Source organism: Chenopodium quinoa, unplaced genomic scaffold, assembly GCF_001683475.1.
Source record: "Chenopodium quinoa cultivar QQ74 unplaced genomic scaffold, ASM168347v1, whole genome shotgun sequence".
NCBI lineage: Eukaryota > Viridiplantae > Streptophyta > Magnoliopsida > Caryophyllales > Amaranthaceae > Chenopodium > Chenopodium quinoa.
In genome coordinates, this window is record NW_018744537.1 from 1,829,575 (window position 1) to 1,850,438 (window position 20,864).

Sequence of the window (20,864 nt, forward strand, 5' to 3'; positions counted from 1 at the left end):
AAATGCACCACATGCGTTGTCCGTATACGCAAAGTGATTTTTACACTATTTATATACTCCGTATTTTATATACCTTACATTATCATCCATGTATAAACAAAAATTGTAACAAACTCATAGTTACTAATAATACACTCGAGCTCTATCAAAAAATAAAATAAAAAATAATACACTTGAGCTTACATTCTTGATTTTACTATTGAAGTTTATATTCATCTACATACAAACTCAGTATATATGAATGAGGCCTTGGCTAGTGGTTAAGAGACGTAAAACTATGATTGATGTACGATTAATCACAAGCATGTAAATTCACCCACCCCCATTAGCAATGGCGTGTTCAGTGTCTTTGTGGTTCATTCATACAAAAATATTATAACAATAACAATAAAATACTAACCATTACGTGCGACATTTGTAAGGAACTCTCCAACGAAAGGGTCGTGACACGGCCGTGTGATTTGTAGATATATATGTCTTTAACGCGGTACTTAGGCCAGCAATTTTCTTATCTAACCCAACACAACAATTAGCATGCATGGTACAAAACTTGTTAATATCTCTACTTGGTGAACAAAACCCACCAAAATAATTTGTGTCTAAGAACCTTATTTTCACTCCAAGTTCTCTGAAAGAAGGTTCATGTTTTACTTGGTTTAATGCATCTTGTTCATGTAAATTTGGATACTTGTGTCTTAAGGATACCCATATTCGTAGAATTTGATTGTGCGATTGTTAGACCTTGCGAAAAGGAACCCAATGTTGGGAAAGTTGTTCAAATCAAATTGTCTGCCGTTAAATAGATCACATGATGTTTGAAAGTCAGAATCAGGAATGAAATGTGGGAATGGATCTCTAAACCATATTACATCTATATCCTGCAAGTTGAAATTCCAATTCAATATTAAAGATTTGTTAGATAAAAAAACGGAAATATTTAACTGTCAAACATCATGAAAAGCAAATATGACAGTTAATAATTAATTAATGTACATAGAATAATGAAGTAGAAGGTTAAGTAATGAAGAGAAATTTATTTTCAGTATGTATTTTGTACAAGAAATTTAATTATTTCGATTCTTTCTTATTAAGATGGACACGTCAATCCCTCCATATATCTTTTTAATATTCCATTTATATGAGTAACTTTGTACAAAGTAGATGACTTAATTTAATCAGTTCAAGAAATATATGAAGTATTAAAAAGATGGAGTGTTTATATTTATTTTTTGAGTATTAATTATGAAATCACTTACTCCATAGTCTTATCAAAGGTAGTACTATATCAAATAACACATTTGACTTTCTTAATCAAATCAAAATCTAGGATGGAGGAAAACTTAATTAATTAACCCTATTTTATCCTACTAAAAAGCTAGGGATACATGAAATATATAAGTAGTAGGGATTTGCTAGAATAAGAAATGAAAAGATGAGAAAGTTAGTTAAAAATTGTCACGTGTCCCTTATAAAGTACAAAGTATATAAGAAATGAATATTTGCTTTTTATTAGGAAGTGGGACATGTGCCAACTTTAAGTGGTTTTCTCATATTCTCATTCTCATTCTAGCAATTTCCATAAGTAGTATATTACTTCCTCCATTTCATATTAGATGACTCACACACATGGGATTTGGTTCTTAGACCTCATGATGTCTTTGGGTCTTTACACATAAGGAGAGGGCGGATGGGTCTTTTGAGCGTTATAAGGCGCGGCTTGTTGCAAATGGCAAAAGTCAGGAAATTGGTATTGATTGTGGTGAAACTTTTAGCCCGGTTGTTAAACCGACAACTATTCGTACTGTTTTGAGTTTGGCTTTTTCCCGAAACTGGTCTATTCATCAACTTGATGTCAAGAATGCTTTCCTTCATGGAAATCTTCAAGAAACTGTGTATATGCATCAGCCACCAGGTTTTGTTGATTATGCTAAACCCAATCATGTGTGTCTTCTTCGTCGTTCTATTTATGGCTTGAAATAGGCTCCGCGGGCTTTTGGTTTCAACGTTTTGCTACTTATATTTTGAGTATTGGATTTGTCAACAGCAAATGTGATAACTCTTTATTTGTTTTACGGCAAGGATCGGAAACGACTTTTCTTCTTTTGTATGTTGATGATATTATTCTGACATGCTCTTCAGTTAGTCTTCGGCAACGTATTATTTCTCTCCTTAGTGCAGAATTTGCAATGAAAGATTTGGGTCCCTTGTCATATTTTTTGGGTGTCTCAGTCACGCAACATAAGGGTAAATTGTTTCTTTGTCAGCGCAAGTATGCACAGGAAATTTTGGCCAGGGCTAATATGAGTGCTTGTAAGCCTGCAAACACTCTGGTGGATACTAAGTCTAAGCTTAGTGGTGATAACGGTGCTCCCTTTGATGATCCATCTTTATACCGTCAGTTAGCAGGGGCTCTGCAGTATCTTACCTTTACAAGACCAGATATATCATATGTTGTTCAACAGGTGTGTTTGTTCATGCATGATCCTCGTGTCTCGCACTACAATGCTTTGAAACGGGTACTTCGTTACTTACAAGGTACACTTGATTATGGTATGCATTTATCTGCCACTCCTTCTTCTGGTCTCATTTCTTATTCTGATGCTGATTGGGGTGGTTGTCTGGTTATTCTGTGTTTCTTGGTGATAATCTTATATCTTGGTCGTCTAAACGACAAGCCACATTGTCCCGTTCGAGTGCAGAGGCTGAGTACAGAGGTGTGGCGAATGTTGTTGCTGAAACAACATGGTTACGTAATCTTCTCTTGGAATTACATTGTCCATTACGATCTGCTACGATTGTATATATTGTGACAATATCAGTGCTGTTTACATGTCCCATAATCCGGTTCATCATCAACGGACTAAGCATATTGAGATGGATATTCATTTTCTCTTGGTGATGTACGTGTTCTACATGTTCCTCCCGCGTTTCAGTATGCAGACATTTTCACAAAGGGTCTTCCGACACCTTTGTTTGTGGTTTTTCGTCACAGTTTGACCATCCGTCCTTCTCCTGCTCCAACTGAGGGGGTGTGTTAGACAATAAATACCGTATGTATATTTTGAGTATAATGTATTTATGTACGATAGGTTATTTGGTAACCTATATATATGTGTATAGTAGGCATGTTGCCATTTAATGAGAATTATACAATTCTACAATTATTATTTGTTTTTTGTGTTAGGATGACTTAAGATAGTTAAGTACATACGTTAGCTTCTTTACGTTATAAACTGACAAATGATCTATCTCAACGTACATGCTTATTATTAAGCCATACTCGACGTAAGCTTGCAACTTCATTTAAGAAAATAAAAAATTATGGTTTGATCTAAATTTAAACCCACAACCTCCAATAAGTAAAGGTTATACACTTACCATCTCAACCAACTTTTATTAGTGTTTTAAATTTCACATAATTAACATTATATATTCCTTTCAAATTAGAGGTTATTTAATTTATTTATTCTTCACAAGTTTAGAAAATAAATACATATGAGGTAAAATAAACCGAAACATCCGAGGCTGTATTATCTTGCTCGATCTACGAACAAAAAGAAGCATATCATCATGTACGTGTGCATTCAGTGAATACATATATAACAACTAAGGCTGTACTATACTCGTATAACAGTCTTAGACTTCAATTATGTTCTCAAACATAGTTAAATAATTTGTAAATTGTATAATCTAACATTTTTTGTCTACTCTAATCACTCTCTAATTGTAATAATCTTTCTTTACCGTACGTAAAGAAACACTTTAATTTAAAGTCGACGTTGTTATCACATGACCTGGAGAAAAACTAAGCACCGCCGCGCCACCCATTAATCTCAATAAATTATTGGTTAGAGAACACTTTTACTAGCTTGTTTCTTTCACTTCCACTCTCTAATTACTCCTTTTATCTCTTATTGTTTGTACCATTTAATCCAAAAACCTCTCACAAAAAAGTGGGCCTATAATGCAAACAAAAAGGGATTGAGGGAGTAGTAAGTAGACACAGGATGGAGAGATTAGGTAGGGCAAAAACAAAATATCGATGAGTAGAATTAAACTTGAAATTTTTTATTTTTTAGGTTTTTTTTAAAAATAAATAAATAAATTCCTTTATACAAATAGCCAATGCTAAATTAAATTACAATTTGGTTGTATTTTAAGATTGGTTTAATTAGTGTTGGGTTTAGTGAGTGTGCCCCAAATTCCATAAACCCACAATTTTAATTATGATTGCTTATGAAGTTATGAGCATATGACATTCTCGACAAAAATCTAGCTTAATTAGTCATGCGCTTATTGAAATATTGTATTCATGATTTTTCCGGGCTAGAAATATTTCTATAATTAGTGGTGTCAAAAGCACACTAGACCTGATTCGATTCAAAACCGACGCAAAAACTATCCGATTTAGATTTTGATTTACATGGACACAATAATTTAGTATGACTTAACTTTTAAAATTGACTTGACTCGACCCGACCTCACCGAATTCGATCCAAACATCCGAATTAACACCTCAATCTACAATATAATAATTAAAACAATAGAAATGACGTACAATAATGTGATCAAGTTCGGATCCATAACTTTCGTCCCACTTTATTTTGGTTGACATTAGCATTATGGTGAATATTCACATTATTCATATTTTAAAAATCTTTAGTAATAGAACAATGCAATGCAATGCAATATAAGAAGTATTATGTACGTAGTATAGAGCAAATACATATGTGTATGGTACACAAAAAGTAGAACAACGGATTAGACCCATCAACGTTGGCATTTGAATCTCCAATGAGAAGGTTGTGGTGCATAATTAGCCTTTTGATATGAAGATAAATATCTCTTCCAATCCTCAAGTGAAGTGTTTAGACCAGGTTACTCAACCCAACACAACAAGTAGAATGCATGGTACAAACCTTGTTGAAATCTCTACTTGGTGTACAAAACCCGCCAAAGTAATTTGTATCCATAAACCGTATTTTCAACCCAATTAATGCAAGAAATGGATCAAATTTTATCCTATTGAAAACACTTTGTTCATGTATAGTTGGATATAAGTATCTTTTGGATAACCAGTAGTCGTAGAATTTGATGGTACGATTGTTAGACCTCGCGAAAAGAAACCCTACATTGGGGTAGTTGTTCATGTCATATGGGTCACCATTGTATGCATCACATGATAATTGGATGTCTGAATCATCATCAGTGATTATATGTGGTAGTGGATCTCGAAACCATAAAATATCAATATCCTGCAAAAGAAAATAAAAGATTTAGTATTAACTGTTTCGGTTGAAAACAATGGGACCTTGCCGAAGGTCCACTAAAATGGAGAAGACTGGATTCGATCCAAGCTGTGTTGGGCCGAAGGTTTCCTGCACAGTGAACACACGTAAACTAGCCTCGGGGGTGTTTCCGAGGAAGGCCCCTCCGATGCTAAAGTCAGTACAATGTGTAAAAAGGAAGACACTATGCAAGAGAGTTTGTAGCTTGAGGCTTTTGTGGAGTATTTCTCAATGCAAGAATGAGCATATGAGTTGGAATAATCCGTGTATGAGATAATGTATGTGATGATGCATGTGTTGTTGTGTCTGATAGTGTATATGATGTTATGAGATGTCTCTTGAATGTGTTAATATGAGGGCTTTTATACCTCATCATATTTGGAGAGGTTGGGCTTTAGCCCAATTGGCTTACTTTGTGGGCTGACTTTTGACTTTTGAGCAATTGGAGAGTTGAACCTTGACCTTGGGCTTTTAATTGGATCATTTAGTGCTCAGGCCCAATTTTGACTAAATTGGACCCAAACAACTTGCCCCCCAGACCCGATTCGGAAGAATGACGGGTCGGGTTTGATTTAACTCAGAAAAGGAGGGAAGTAAATGATTTAATTGATCCAAAAATTTGAATTTAAACCGTAATTAATGAGATAACAACGGTTAATGATTTGCGGAAGTTGGACGGATAATGGGCGGTTTAATCACAAGACATGTGTTTAATGGTTACTTAGTGGGTACTTAAGAGAAATTAAAGCACAGACTCTTCGTATCCCGTACCTGGAGATATAAACAGAGGCGCGTCATTCTCCTCACTGATTCACCAACACAAACCCAGAATTCTTCGAGAGAGAATCCAAGAACCCGCATCAAAACTTCGCAAATTCCCCCGAGCATTGAGCTTAGAAACTGAGACTTGCCACTACGAACTCGTAAATCGGCAACTTTCGCTTCAGATTAAGGTAAATTCCTTTGATTTCAGTTTATTTTTCTTCGAATTCGAACTCCTTCCCCTTTTCTTTCGACTTTTCTCTTCGAAATAGTCCATGGCAAGAGGAGTTAGAGGTAGAGCCCGTGCTCCAAGAAGAGCAAGGCCGATTCCCGATCCTAGGAATAGGATTGGGACCTGGAATGGTCGAAGGCCGGAGTCTGACCATGCTGAAGGGATTAGGGCGACTCCCCTTTCCTCGGCTCCTCCTCAAAGAACGGGTGAGCCGAGTGCTTCTGGACGGGACGATGAAATTCCCGCTGTCCTTTGGGATATCCTCCCTGGGTTTTCAGAGTGGGAGAATGCCGAAGTCGCTTCGGCCATGATAAAGAACCGCCCCTACTCATGGTGGGTAGAGAACGCCGATCAATATCGATTTGCTGAGCAAATTGAGTTGCACTACGGCATTTTTGAAGCTGATGGATATTGGTGCCGAATGCCCTCAGCATCCGATAGAATCCATCGTCCACCCCCGGGGTATGTGGGGGTGTACACGAGACAGCTTCAGTATGGGCTGAGGTTCCCTTTGGACGTTTTCGTCCGAGACTTGCTGATCCATTACAACATTTCCCTATGTCAGCTAACCCCCACCAGCATCCGAAGGGTGATGACATACTTATGGGTCTGCAAGTTCTTCAGATACGTGCCGAACCTGCACTGCTTCAGAAAGCTCCATCGGCTAGTGCCAAATATTCAGAGTGGGCACGGAAGCCATGGTTCTGGGTGGTATCGGATTGAGTCCCGGCCCCAATATTTGACCATGTGGCCAAATGACTCTTCAGACAAGGACTGGAGAGGTCAATGGATTTGGGTTAGGGCACCCATAGATCCGGGCCACCCTTGTGTCTTCAGCGCTCCCCGGTACTTAGCTGAGCCTGATCCCGAAATGGGAAGTCTAGGTCCCCCCGCAGATAACGGGGCGGATCCGAACCTGGATCAGCAACATATCTTCGGCAAGCTGCCGAACCCGGGGGGAAGTGGTCGAATGCAGCATATCCCGGAGACTTGGCTCCCCGATACGCATTACGTTTTCCAAGAGAATATGCTAGCAGCTGTTGGCCTCAGCCGAAAGTTTAAGGATGGTAAGCTTCTTCGGCTGGGGCCGAGGCTTTTAACTACCTCTTTTTCTTCTCTCGCTTTGCTTTTTTATGCTGTGCCAACATATCTGAGCTAAACTTTTTCCCTTTCCTTTTTTCAGAGCGGGACGAGACCAACGTTGGTATTAACTACGCTCGTCTTGGTGTTAACCGAGAGCGAGTTGTAACTGAACGGGCCCCGTCTATCACTGAGCCGAGGCATAGGGAAGTTCATCTGGACTCTTCCCACTTCCAAATTGAGGCTGTTGCTCTGTATCAGAGGCAGAAGCCTTGGTGGAAGAAGAGAGACCCTTGGTTTCAGCTGCTGAACGAAGAAGCTGAAGCTGCCCGCACAGCCGAAGAGGTTGCACGGGTACTTGAGGCTTGTGAAGGAGGAGAAGGGTCCTCCAGAGCTGCTGAAGCCGAAGCTGCAGCTAGAGCAGCTGAAGAAGACGAGGCTTTGCTGAAGACCTCGGTGAGCTTTCAGACAACTTTTTTCTTTTCTTCTTTTTTTTTTTTTTTTTTTTTTTTTTTACTCACACTCTTCTTCCCCCCTGTCTGTTACAGTCTGAAGAGAGTAACAGACACAGAGAAGGCAAAGCTCCTGTTCGTCCCGAAGATCAAATACAAGAGTCTTCAGACTCAGATATGGACGAGCAGCCTCTTCTGAAAAGGCGCCGAAGGATGGCCATCATCGGCCCTCATGATTTTCAGCAGAGGCCGATGACCATCGGCGTCGCAATAAGGGAACCTGAGGAAGGCAATGGATCGCCGAGGGTTCCCCAGCCAACACCCCAATCTCCTCAAAAGACCCCTCCGCCACCTCCTGAGATGGAGGTGGATCAGAGAACTCCCGAACCTAAGGGAGGGGTCCAAGAAGAAATCAAGGAGAGTGCTGCTGAGCACGAAAATAAAGATGCCGTGATGTCAAGTGCTGAAGGCTTCACGGCAGATATCGCAAGAGAGGTTGAGGCTTTCGTCCTCACCCCTGAAGAAGAGGAGGTCATAGTACTTGACTCCTCTGAGAAGGACGATGCTGAGACAACCAAAGCTAATCAAGCTCCATCGTCGTCCTTCCCTTCTTTCCAGACTCTGCATTCTGGAGAAATGGGTTTCTCGGCCCCCCGAATTCCAATCCCAGATCACATCTGGGACCTCATATGGGGTCAAAACCGAGAAGGAGCTGCAGCCTACTTCGGCAATTTTGCTGGCATGTCCGAAGTAGACAGGGCAAGGATCTGGTCGCTGAAGGCCACTGCTGGGATGGGCGAATCCAGTAGATCAGTTCCTGACCCAGCCAGGTCTAACCAACTGCTGATGATGCAGGTAATTTTCCTTCATTTCCTCCGAAATTCAGCTCTATTTTTTTTTTCTTATTACTTATTTTTTTTTGTCTTCCTGTTTTCAGTTCGTGCACAATCAGACTCTCACTGTAGAGCTGATTGATACCCTACAAGATAGGGTAGACGCTGCTGTGCACGAAAGGAAGGTGGCTGAAGAGGAAGTTAAGCTTGCTAAGCTGAAGCAAGCAGCAGCTGAAGAGAAGCAGCAGGAGGTTGAGGAGTACGGTAAAAAAGCTGCCGAAGCTCTGAAAACCTTCTGCGATGCTATGGAGATGGAGGTTTTTCCCCCACTGATGGAAGGGGAAAAATTCCTCCAGGAGCATATGGGAGTGGACGTCTCCAAATTCAAGGCTGCTATTGAGAGCCGAATTCAAGAAGGAACTGCTGCACAAGCTGAAGTGCAGCAGCGTCTAGAGGCTCTTGAAGCCAGCCGAATGGCTGCTGAAGAGTTGCTCTTGGCCAAAGACGTCCAACTCTCAGAGGCTGCTGCTGCTGCTGAAGCTCAAAGAGCTAAATTCCAAGAGGCTGAGGATCAACTGCTGATCCAGAAAGTTGAAGTGGCCCAAGCTCAGACAAAGGCTTTCCAAATTCAGCAAGAGCTGAATGAGCTGAAGGGTTCCTCCTCCAAAGTCGCTGAACAGCTGAAGAAATCCAAGGAAGACTTGGAGGAGACCCAGAAGAAGCTGGCTGATGCTGAGGCTTTACTCAAAGTCCGTGTTTACACCCAAGAGGAATATGAGATGGGTTTCAGAAACGGATTCCGAGTATGCCGAAGACTCTGCCTTCATGTTGAGCCGAAGCTGGACTGGTCTAAATGTGCTGAGTGGGTCCAAAATCCCGAAGACCCTCACATGAAGTATGCAACTCCAGCTGAAGCTGAAATTCTTAAGGCTGAGGAAGCCGAAGAGGAAGCTGAAAGACTGGAGTTGGAAGCTGAGCAGAGGGAAAGGGAGGCTCGGCAAAATGCAAAGCCCGCCTCTTCGGCTGCTGGGGCTGAGGCCACCATGGGACTCAACGCTGATCAGTCTGATCCCCCGGCTGAAGCATAGGAACTCGGGCAGTCGTCTTCAGAATCTTGCGGTTCATCATGTGCTTAACTTTAGACTTGCCGCTTTCTGAGTTTTTTGCCTTGTTTTTTGCTTCAGCTTGCCTTGTCGTACAACAGTTTTATTTTTTTGCTTATGTACGTATTTCGGCAGCTGTTATTTTCCGCTTGTGGGCGGCTGCCGATACTGAATTATTGAACTTGTAGCTCAAAAATTTTTTTTTTCTTCAGCTGCTTTATTTTTGAATGCTTTACTGTTTCTTTTCTTCAACTCTGCCGAACATAGCTGCACTGCGTGCTTCTTGCCCCCACAGAAATTGAAGTATGACTTTAGTTGAATAAGCAATTTCTGAACTTCTTCAAAATAGATATCCGAAACACAGGGCCAACTTAAGGCAATGCTTCTGGGATACAAGTCTTACTGAAGATTGACTGTCTGAAAGTTGGATATCCGAAACACAGGGCCAACTGAAGGCAATGCTTCTGGGATACAAGTCTTACTGAAGATTGTCTGAAAGTTGGATATCCGAAACACAGGGCCAACTGAAGGCAATGCTTGGGATATTAGCTTTCTGGGACTAACCTCTTTAGAACAAGTCTTACTGAAATTTGACTTCAGCTGAAAGACCAGCGTTCTTAAAGAAGACGTATATCCGAAACACAGGGCCAACTTAAGGCAATGTTTCGGATAATGGCTCTCTGGGATACAAGGCTCAGTTAAGGCAATATCCCAGGATTGTCCATGGACTCATGTCTTTGGAGAACAGGTCTTACTGATGTTTGATTTCAGCTGAAAGACCAGTGTTCTTTAAAAAGACTGAGTTTTGTAAGCCATCTGAAACCCAGTTACCCGAAGGCGAAGGTTTCAGACGAGGCTGATTTAAAAAGGCTGTTATCCTTGATTTTCTGTCTATCTTTGAAAAATGGATACCCGAAACACAGGGCCAACTTAAGGCAATGTTTCGGATAATGGCTCTCTGGGATACAAGGCTCAGTTAAGGCAATATCCCAGAATTGTCCATGGACTCATGTCTTTGGAGAACAAGTCTTACTGAAGTTTGACTTCAGCTGAAAGACCAGTGTTCTTTAAAAAGACTGAGTTTTGTAAGCCATCTGAAACCCAGTTACCCGAAGGCGAAGGTTTCAGACGAGGCTGATTTAAAAATTTTCAACTGTTGCTGTTATCCTTGATTTTCTGGCTATCTTTGAAAAATGGATACCCGAAACACAGGGCCAACTTAAGGCAATGTTTCGGATAATGGCTCTCTGGGATACAAGGCTCAGTTAAGGCAATATCCCAGAATTGTCCATGGACTCATGTCTTTGGAGAACAAGTCTTACTGAAGTTTGACTTCAGCTGAAAGACCAGTGTTCTTTAAAAAGACAGGTTTTGTCAGCAATCTGAAACCCAGTTACCCGAAGGCGAAGGCTTCAGACGAGGCTGAATAAAAAACCCTCAAAGAGTAGATAGAACAAAGAAAATTTTGAAAGGATAAACAGTTGTAAATTTTATATAAATGGCGGCTCCAAGGCCTGTCATTAGTTCAAAATGTACTTACAAAGATTGTTCTGCCCCGAAGGGTTTACACATGGTATTTTTTCAGTACATCAGCATTCCAGTGATTCTTCAACTCAGTTCCATCCAACTGCCGAAGTCGGTATGTCCCTGGCTGAAGCTCATCATAAATTTCATAAGGTCCCTCCCATGTAGCTGAGAGCTTCCCATGGATTCGGCCTTTCTGAACTGCAGCAGCATTCCGAAGGACAAGATCCCCAATTTTGAGAGGCCTTGCATGGACCCTTCGGTTATAAAATTTGCTGACTCTCTGCTTATAGGCCGCCATTTTATCTCGAGCTGAGTCTCTTACTTCGTCGAGGAAGTCGAGAGATTCCCTCATCAGTCGCTCATTCTCAGCCGAGAAATGGTGCACTCGAAGGCTCTCAGAGCCAATTTCCACTGGAAGGACGGCTTCGGCACCATACACCAGTTCAAAAGGTGAGTGGCCCGTTGCCTCTTTTTCAGTTGTCCGAAGGGACCAAAGGGTTCCAGGGAGCTCCTCTAGCCATTTGGACTTTTGATCTTCCACCCTCTTCTTGAGGGCACTTAAGATCTGTTTATTTGCTGCTTCGGCTTGTCCGTTACTCTGCGGGTGGCATACCGCTGAAAATGCCAGTTTTATGCCGAACTGATCTGTATATCGCTTCAGCGGTAAGTTGTCAAATTGCCTCCCATGATCGAAAACAAATACTCTCGGGATGCCAAAGCGAGTGATGATATTCTGCCAGATAAATTTTCTGACAGTTTGCTCTGTAATGTTCGAGGCTGCTTCGGCCTCGATCCATTTACTGAAGTAGTCGACGCCAACTATCAGCCATTTTTTCTGGTACACAGCCTCTGGAAATGGTCCCAGTATATCCAGTCCCCATTGGGCAAACGGGAGTGGATTAAGGATCGGCTGAAGATCCCTTGCTGGCTGATGGATAACTGGAGCATATTTTTGACATTTTTCGCATTTCCGAACCAGCTCCTTAGCATCTGCGATCATGGTGGGCCAGTAATATCCGGCCCTCAATGCCTTGTGGGCTAAGGTTCTTCCCCCAATGTGGTTCCCACAGATGCCGAGGTGAATCTCCCGCAGGATATAATCTGCATCTGTTGGTCCCACGCATTTCAGCAATGGGGCTGAGAAGGACTTTTTCAGAAGTTCCCCCTTGAAGACAATGAACCTAGAGCTGGTTCTCTTCATTTTGGAGGCCAAAGCTTTGTCCTCAGGAGTTTCTCCCCGAAGCTTAAAAGCTAAAATGGGTTCCATCCAACTAGGCTCTGGGTCGGCGCAGCACACTTCAGGTGCTTCGTCGACACTTCTTACTCGACGCACTTCTACATATACAGATCTGTTCAGCTCGGTAAAAGATGAACTAGCAAGTTTGGAGAGTGCATCGGCCTGAGTATTCTGACCCCTTGGGATCAGCTGAACCTCAAAAGTTTTCAGCTCTGCAATGACTGATTTGATCTTGGCAAGATAAGCTATCATGGAGGGCTCTTTGGCCTCATAGCTGCCACTGATCTGATATGCAACTAGCTGAGAGTCTGTTTTTAAGCAGACATGATCGGCTTCCAAGGAGATGCACAATTGTAGGCCGGCGATTGCTGCCTCATATTCGGCTTCATTGTTCGAGGCCTTAAAAGAAAATTTTAGTGCATACTCAAAGGATTTGCCTTCGGGAGAAGTTATCACTACTCCTGCCCCCGAACCGTTTTCGGTGGAAGACCCATCCGTAAACACGGTCCAGACTTTCTTTTCACTGTCCAGCACTTCTTGGTATGAGCATTCGGCCAAGAAATCCGCCAGGGCTTGAGCCTTAATGGCAGCCCTCGGACGGTAGCTGATGCTGAATTCGGTGAGCTCAAAAGCCCACTTGGCTAGCCTACCGGATTTTTCAACCTTGCCAAGAACTTTTTCCAATGGCTGATCAGTTAAGACCACTATCTGATGGCAATCAAAATAGGGCCTCAGCTTCCGAGCAGCTACTACTACCGCGAAAGCAACTTTCTCGAGTAGAGGATAGCGGGTCTCGGCATCCGTCAGTGTATGACTGACGAAATAAATCGGTTGCTGACTCTTACTCTCTTCCCTCAGCAATACTGCGCTGATGGTGGCCGGGCTAACGGCCACATATAGGTATAGAGTTTCTCCTTCAACTGGGCTAGCCAGCGTTGGGAGTTGAGCCAGATGCTCCCGAAGCTGTTGAAAGGCGTCTTTTTGCTCTTCCTCCCAAACAAGCTCTTTTGTTTTCGGGAGTTTCAGGGCTTTGAAGAAGGGTAACCCCTTATCCGAAGCTCTAGAAATGAACCTCGAAAGGGCTGCCATTCTTCCGGTGAGCCGCTAAACATCCCTCTTCGTTTTTGGCTCAGGAAGGTCGAACGCCGCTTTGACTTTAGAGGGATTGGCATCAATCCCCCTTTTGCTGACCATGAAACCCAGGAATTTCCCTGACTTCACGCCGAAGACACACTTCTTCGGATTCAGCTTCATTTGATGCTTTCTCAAGGTGGCGAAAGTTTCAGCCAGGTCCTTTACATGGTCCTCTAGTTTTTTGCTTTTGACGATTGAATCGTCAACATAGACTTCCATGTTTCGGCCCTTTTGATCGGCGAAAACTTGATCCACCAGCCTTTGATAGGTTGCCCCCGCATTTTTCAATCCGAAGGGCATCATTTTGTAATTATACACCCCAGCGTTCGTGACGAATGCTGTCTTTGCTCGATCGTCGGGGTGCATGAAGATCTGATGATACCCTGAGAATGCGTCCATGAAACTAAGCAAGGCATGGCCACTTGTCGAATCGACTAGCTGATCGATTCTTGGCAAGGGATAGAAATCCTTTGGGCAAGCCTTATTTAGGTCCGTGAAGTCAACGCACATCCTCCAGGTACCATTGGGCTTCTGAACCATCACCACATTTGCCAGCCATTCCGGATATTGGCAAGGTTCAATGAATCCTGCCTCCAATAATTTTTTGACTTCGGCTGCGATGTCTCGGTTCTTATTGGCGGAGTAATTCCGCTTCTTTTGCTTAACTGGTCGACACGCTGGGTCAACATTAAGCTTGTGGGAGATGAGGTCTGAACTTATCCCGGGCATATCAGCTGCCGAGAAAGCAAACACATCTCTGTTATCCCGAAGGAGCTGAATAAGTTCACAACGGGTGTCAGGATCAAGGTCCATCCCGATTGTTACACATTTCTCAGCATCTCCTTCGGCCAACTCAACTGTTTCAGTCTGTTGGTCCATGTCCATTGCCGATGGACTGGACTCTTCAGAATCTGGTCTGCTGCCAATGTCAGCAGGTGTCCCAGTCTTTGTGTTCTTCGGCTGGCTCTCTGAGTCTTTCGGCTCAGATGAAGAGTCAACCTTTTCCCTTTCGGGACCTTTTTCTCTGGGCACTGATCCTTGGGCCGAAGCACTTAGGCCTTTCGGCTTTTTTGTGCTCGGCTCTCTTTCTTTTTCTTTCTCCTCCTCATCCTTGTCGTTATCTGGGCGACTACTGGATGGCTTGAGGTAGTTGCACCTTCGGGCGTCCTTCTGGTTGCCCTGTATCCTTTCGGGGAAGCCGGCGTCTGAGACGTAAATCATCAGCTGATGATAAGTTGAGACGACCCCTTGGATCTCGTGAATTATGGGTCTCCCCAAAATCACGTTGTACACTGAAGGAGCGTCGATGACCAAAAACTCAATCATGACGTTCCGGGCTGCCTCATCGCAACCGATGGTGACAGGAAGTGTCACCTTCCCATCTGGATAAGTTGAAGCCCCATTGAACCCGGATACCGGATAGGGTACCGGCGTAAGGTGCTTGGGCTTCAGCTTAATTTGGTTGTAGGCCTTTCGGAACAGAATGTTTGCTCCGCTGCCACCGTCAACAAGGACCTTACTGACGTCGTGGTTGGCCACCGTGGCGATGATCACCAACGGATCCTCGTGAGGGAACGTAATCCCCCGGCAGTCGGCGGCTGTGAACGTCATGTTCGGCACCGGCGACTGGGGAGATTGAATGTCAGCGTTGTTCACCTGGTGAGTCAAAGCTCTAAGGTGACGCTTGTGCTCCCTCCGAGAGTATATTCCTCCCGAGATAACATTGATCGGAGGGAATTTCCCCTCCGGTTTTTTACTGTTTTTCCGGGGGAAATCAAGGTCCTGCCGAGAGTCCTTTGCTAACCTCTCGGATTCTTTTTTCTCGCGGTGATCCGCGATGTATTTTTTCAAGTATCCCTTCCGGACCATGTCTTCTATCTGGTCCTTCAGCTGGATACACTCTTCAGTGTTGTGGCCCGAAGACTCGTGGAACTCACACCACTGATTTTTATTTTTTTGCTGATACCACTCTGGGAGTGGTTTCGGCTTTCGGTAACTCTGCTCCTCCTTCGTCACACTGTAAATTTTGGCGCGTGGAAGAGAGAGCGGAGTGTAGGACTCGTATCTGCCTGTGTATGAGGCAAACCTGTCCTTCTTTAGGTCGCTGGCCGAAGATGGTTCCGAGGCCTTTGATTTTCCCTTTGCCTTATGGCCTCGGCCTTCAGACAAGGGTATTTGCCTCTGTTTCCCTCCCCCGGATTGAGGTTGGGTTTTTGCTTTATTCCATTCTTCGGCTCGGATGAACTTATCCGAAGCACTAAGAGCTTCCTCCAAGGTCTGCGGGGTTTGCATGACCATGAAGTCTAGGAATTTTCCTGGCTGAAGGCCATTCTGCATTGCAAAAACAGCTAGCCCCTGGTCCAGCTGAGAGACGCTTGATGACTCGTTACTGAAACGGGTCAGGTAGTCTCGGAGGCTTTCGGTTTCCCCCTGTTGCAGACCCATGAGCTCTGCGGTAGTCTTCTCTCGGCGGTTTGCCGTGGAAAACTTGCTTCTGAACTTGGAGGACAGATCATCCCAACCTGTTATGGAGCCTTGCCTTACTCCCTTGGAGATCCACGCTTGCGCGACCCCCTTGAGAGTGGTTGGGAAATATTTGCACCAAGTCGCCTCGGATCTGGGGCAAAGATGCATATGAGTCTCATACGAGGCCACGTGGTCCTTCGGATCCGTGGTCCCGTCATATGTGATATGCGACGGTATTTTAACCGTGGGTACGCGCTCTTCTAGTATCCATTGCTCGAATGGTGAACTAGCGGGAAGCATAATGGCCTTGCCCTTGTTCCTGGCCGAAGGGACCGCGCTCCGCCCTCTCAGAGAGGTAGGAGTGGTTTTCGTCCCTGGCTGGGAAGTCTGGGCCTCGGCTGCAGGGAACGTGAGGCGACTACGCACGCTCGGTTCCTGGCCGCCGAGTCGGTCAAGGACGCTTCTGCGAGCAGTCTCAGGTTCCCGGCGAGCAGATTCTGGCCGAGAAGCTGAGCTGCTGCTCTTATGCGCTGCTGGTCTTGAGGATGAGGATCCTTTAAATAATTGAGAGTTCTTCTTCCTCTGTTTTTCATTTTTCCAAGAATCCTCCTCCCACTCTTCCAGTTCCCGGAAGGAAGGAAGCTTCCCACCGTCATGGTCTAACTTCCTCCGCTGATGCCGGGTATGCGGAGGAGTTCGATCACGAGGCGGTGGCATATTCTGTGCCCTCATTGCCTCCATGAGTACTGCCAGCGCTCTTGCCACCTCTTCCGAACTGGGCCCCGTCAAAGGGGTCTCCGGCCGAGTGTGGGCATGAGGCCGTGCAGCCGATGGTTGTCTTCGGGACACTGAATATGTCCTATGATCAGACTGACCCCTGCTAGACCGAGAGTGGTCCGGCCTATATTGAGAGTCATGCATTATAGGAGATAGGGAATCCTCCTTGTGTGATCCTCCCCCCGAGCCGGCACCCTTGGGAGAGTTCCGGTCCGGCGAGGGCGATGGTGTAGGGGTTTTAGGCTTTTCGCCCGCTCCTTGACGGAGGCTTTTGCTCTTGCGGTTCTTAGCCATGGCTGCTAAGACAATTGCAAGATGATCTTGGTTAGGAATTTGGCTTAAAGATTTTTGAAAGTCTTCCCCACAGACGGCGCCAAATTGTTTCGGTTGAAAACAATGGGACCTTGCCGAAGGTCCACTAAAATGGAGAAGACTGGATTCGATCCAAGCTGTGTTGGGCCGAAGGTTTCCTGCACAGTGAACACACGTAAACTAGCCTCGGGGGTGTTTCCGAGGAAGGCCCCTCCGATGCTAAAGTCAGTACAATGTGTAAAAAGGAAGACACTATGCAAGAGAGTTTGTAGCTTGAGGCTTTTGTGGAGTATTTCTCAATGCAAGAATGAGCATATGAGTTGGAATAATCCGTGTATGAGATAATGTATGTGATGATGCATGTGTTGTTGTGTCTGATAGTGTATATGATGTTATGAGATGTCTCTTGAATGTGTTAATATGAGGGCTTTTATACCTCATCATATTTGGAGAGGTTGGGCTTTAGCCCAATTGGCTTACTTTGTGGGCTGACTTTTGACTTTTGAGCAATTGGAGAGTTGAACCTTGACCTTGGGCTTTTAATTGGATCATTTAGTGCTCAGGCCCAATTTTGACTAAATTGGACCCAAACATTAACAATAGTGTGATTAATTATATCATAACTCCTAGTTTGGTATGGTACATACGTGATGAATGTGGCAATGTGTCGTTACTATCTTAAAGAAAAATAGATGACATTCTATATATTCTACGCATATTCCTTATATTCTCTACAAATTTCTTAAGAAGTACGGAGTAACATAATTATTACCGTAATGAGGAAGTTGTAACCCAAGGTCATAACAGTTTGCGAGAAGGCTACTCTTCTCCATATCAAATCCAAATAATTAAGAGTCAAGTAGGTAGCTTGATGAGCCAAGGCCGATGATGGTGCATTTGATCTCAGAAGATAGCAATGGGAGACTAGCGACTGGCACCGAGTATAGGCGTTATCGTCGACAGCTACAACCAGCAAATGGTTGAGAAGGTAAGCTGTATTGTTACCAATTCTGAAACTCTCTAGGAAGATATCAAACAATGAATTTGGTGCTGCCCATGCCTCGTTCAAATGTGCCAAGATCACTGTATTATCCTTCATTGATACCGCCTTTAGAAGATTTTTTAGCTCATAGTACTCATCATCATGGACCTTAATTAATATTCAGATCATTATCAATGAAATATATAGCAATAATTAAAGATCAAAAAAAGTATTAAACTACGTAATAATGATAATGGTACCACTCTGATCCGTAGTAATAAGGTATATTAATTATTAACATTACTATGTATTTAATTTCCTACTTGCTATAGCAAAAAAAAATATATATAATTAGTTGAAAGAAAAAGTTGCATAGAGACATGCAGACACCAGTGTCTTAAACACCTGGGGGTGTTTGGTTCGAATAATGGAAACGGAATGGAAAGGAAATAGATAAGAGGGGGAAAAAGAATCATTTAATTAATATTACCTTTTCATTTGTTTGGTTTAACCATAGAAATTAATCAATTACTTTACTCCCTTTGTTTGTGTTTGAGGAGGGTAAGGGTATTTGTTACCCTAAATTTTTGGCAACAAATGAGAACTAATCATTACCCTTAGGTAATGGTAACTGTTATCAAGCATTCTAATCAAACACTTGGTAACAGTATTGGTTTAATCGAATCTGTTTCCAATAAAAAAAAATACACTAACCAAACATGCTCTTAGACTGTAAAACATTGATACCTCGTATTATTATAAGGAATATAATGTACTCGTCACCCAAAAAAAAAAAAAAAAGTGTAATTTAGATCATGTGGCCTGGTGAGATAAAAATTCGATAGAGTTGGAAACAATATTCTTTTCAAAAAATACGAACTCATTGTATTTTTATTTTTTTTTAGGGAAGAACTCGTCTATTAACCATTACTAAAACAAAAGTTGCTGATGTCATCACTGTTCACATGTTATTGTCATAATAAAAATTTTCCTGCCTAAATACAAGGATGATGTCATCTTTCTTTCTTTTTCTTTTTATTTTTTTGTGGGGCTATTATATTTAATAATTTTGAAATTTGAATATTGGAAACTTCTACATTACAAATACAACTTAATCAGTTTATCCTTAAAAAATGAAATAATTTTAAGTAGCACACTAATAAATAGACTCCTACATTGAAATATGTATTACGCGACGTTGAACATGTATTATATCATAATTTTGATGAGAATAAACAGGTATTTTTGTACAAGGTGTATAATTCTTATTTATATTTGTACATTTTTTTTAAAAAAATGTACAAATTATAAAAATAAAATTTATATAAATCGTGCATCGCTCGGGTTCTTACCTAGTACATATCTAAACGAAAAATAAGAATAAAAAGATTAAAATAAAAATAATAATAATAAAATAAATAAATAAAATTCATAATTACCCATAAAAATATGGGATATGGTGATTCCACAAAATTTCCAATTATAATTTATTTACTATTGATTAAGATACAGCAATATACGAAGTAAAAAGTTAAAGTATATATGAAGTATATACTACATTGTATAATACGGAGTATATCATAGCGCAAACCTAATTTTAAGCACAAATCAATCAAGAAGAAAATAATAAACACAAAAATCACTTACAAGTTCATTTAGAGGTGGTGGTAAGGAAGATTCACTGGAACCTTCATAAAATGTAAATCGAGAAAAACTGAGGTACGAAGCAAAATTGTACAACATTATACATATAATTGTACACATTGACAGTAACATTAACACTACTACTGCTATTCTAACATAATTTGATACTTTTTTTTGAATCCTATTGTTATACATCATTTTCGTTGTAATTGGATTGTTCTTCCACTCTCAATGTTGTATTTTTTTTTAATTTATTAGAGGTGAAGGGGTTATTATAAACATTTATAACAATAGAATCTCCACTAAGAAAGGAGTAAAAATACAAAATAAAAATAAAAAAGGAAACAAACTTTTTTGATCCAAAACCTTTTTTTTTTTTGCCGATTATTGCCTTTCAAGGAATATTTGTTGCTTATATGCCTCTAACGTCGTATCAATCGTAACAAAGATGTAGGGCACGAGTTCAAATTTTATCTAACCCTCTTTTTAAGTTGAATAATATTTAGTGTTGGAGTTAGAAACCCCATGTAGCATCTACATTTTAAGTATAATGGACTTGGGCTCACATATAGGGGGGCATGAATAGAGTATATAAACCCCACCTTTTATTATTATCTTAAGTTTTTGGTTGAGTTGCACCCGTAACAAGACAGATAAAGTGATTACTAATAAATTTATACTCTTTTCATTTCATAATAACTAACATAGTTTCATGTACTTCGTTCATATCTGTATTAACAAAATAAGTCCAAAAGATCGAACGACGACTCTATAAGGATAAATGTGTTACATAAGTATTTTTCTGTAGATTGTCCGAGCCACAGACTAGTCAAGTCGGACATGATTTTTGAGTCAAGCTTTACAATAAATGCTTAGTTAACAATATCTTCAAAACACAATTCATAAGTATACAATGGAGCAATTTGCAGAGGATCGACGTATAACCAATTATTTCAATTCAATAAGAAGTGTGCATAATGTATTTAGATTACTACGTAACAATATTACATAAACTAAAATGGATACTTCCTTTTT

The 20,864-nt window shown here is 41.9% G+C and overlaps 1 pseudogene; it reads right to left on the minus strand.

Annotated features, from left to right (window-relative positions):
* Positions 1-402: 402 nt before the first annotated feature.
* Positions 403-19,928, minus strand: LOC110698940 (annotated as a pseudogene).
* Between the last annotated feature and the right edge of the window lie 936 nt (positions 19,929-20,864).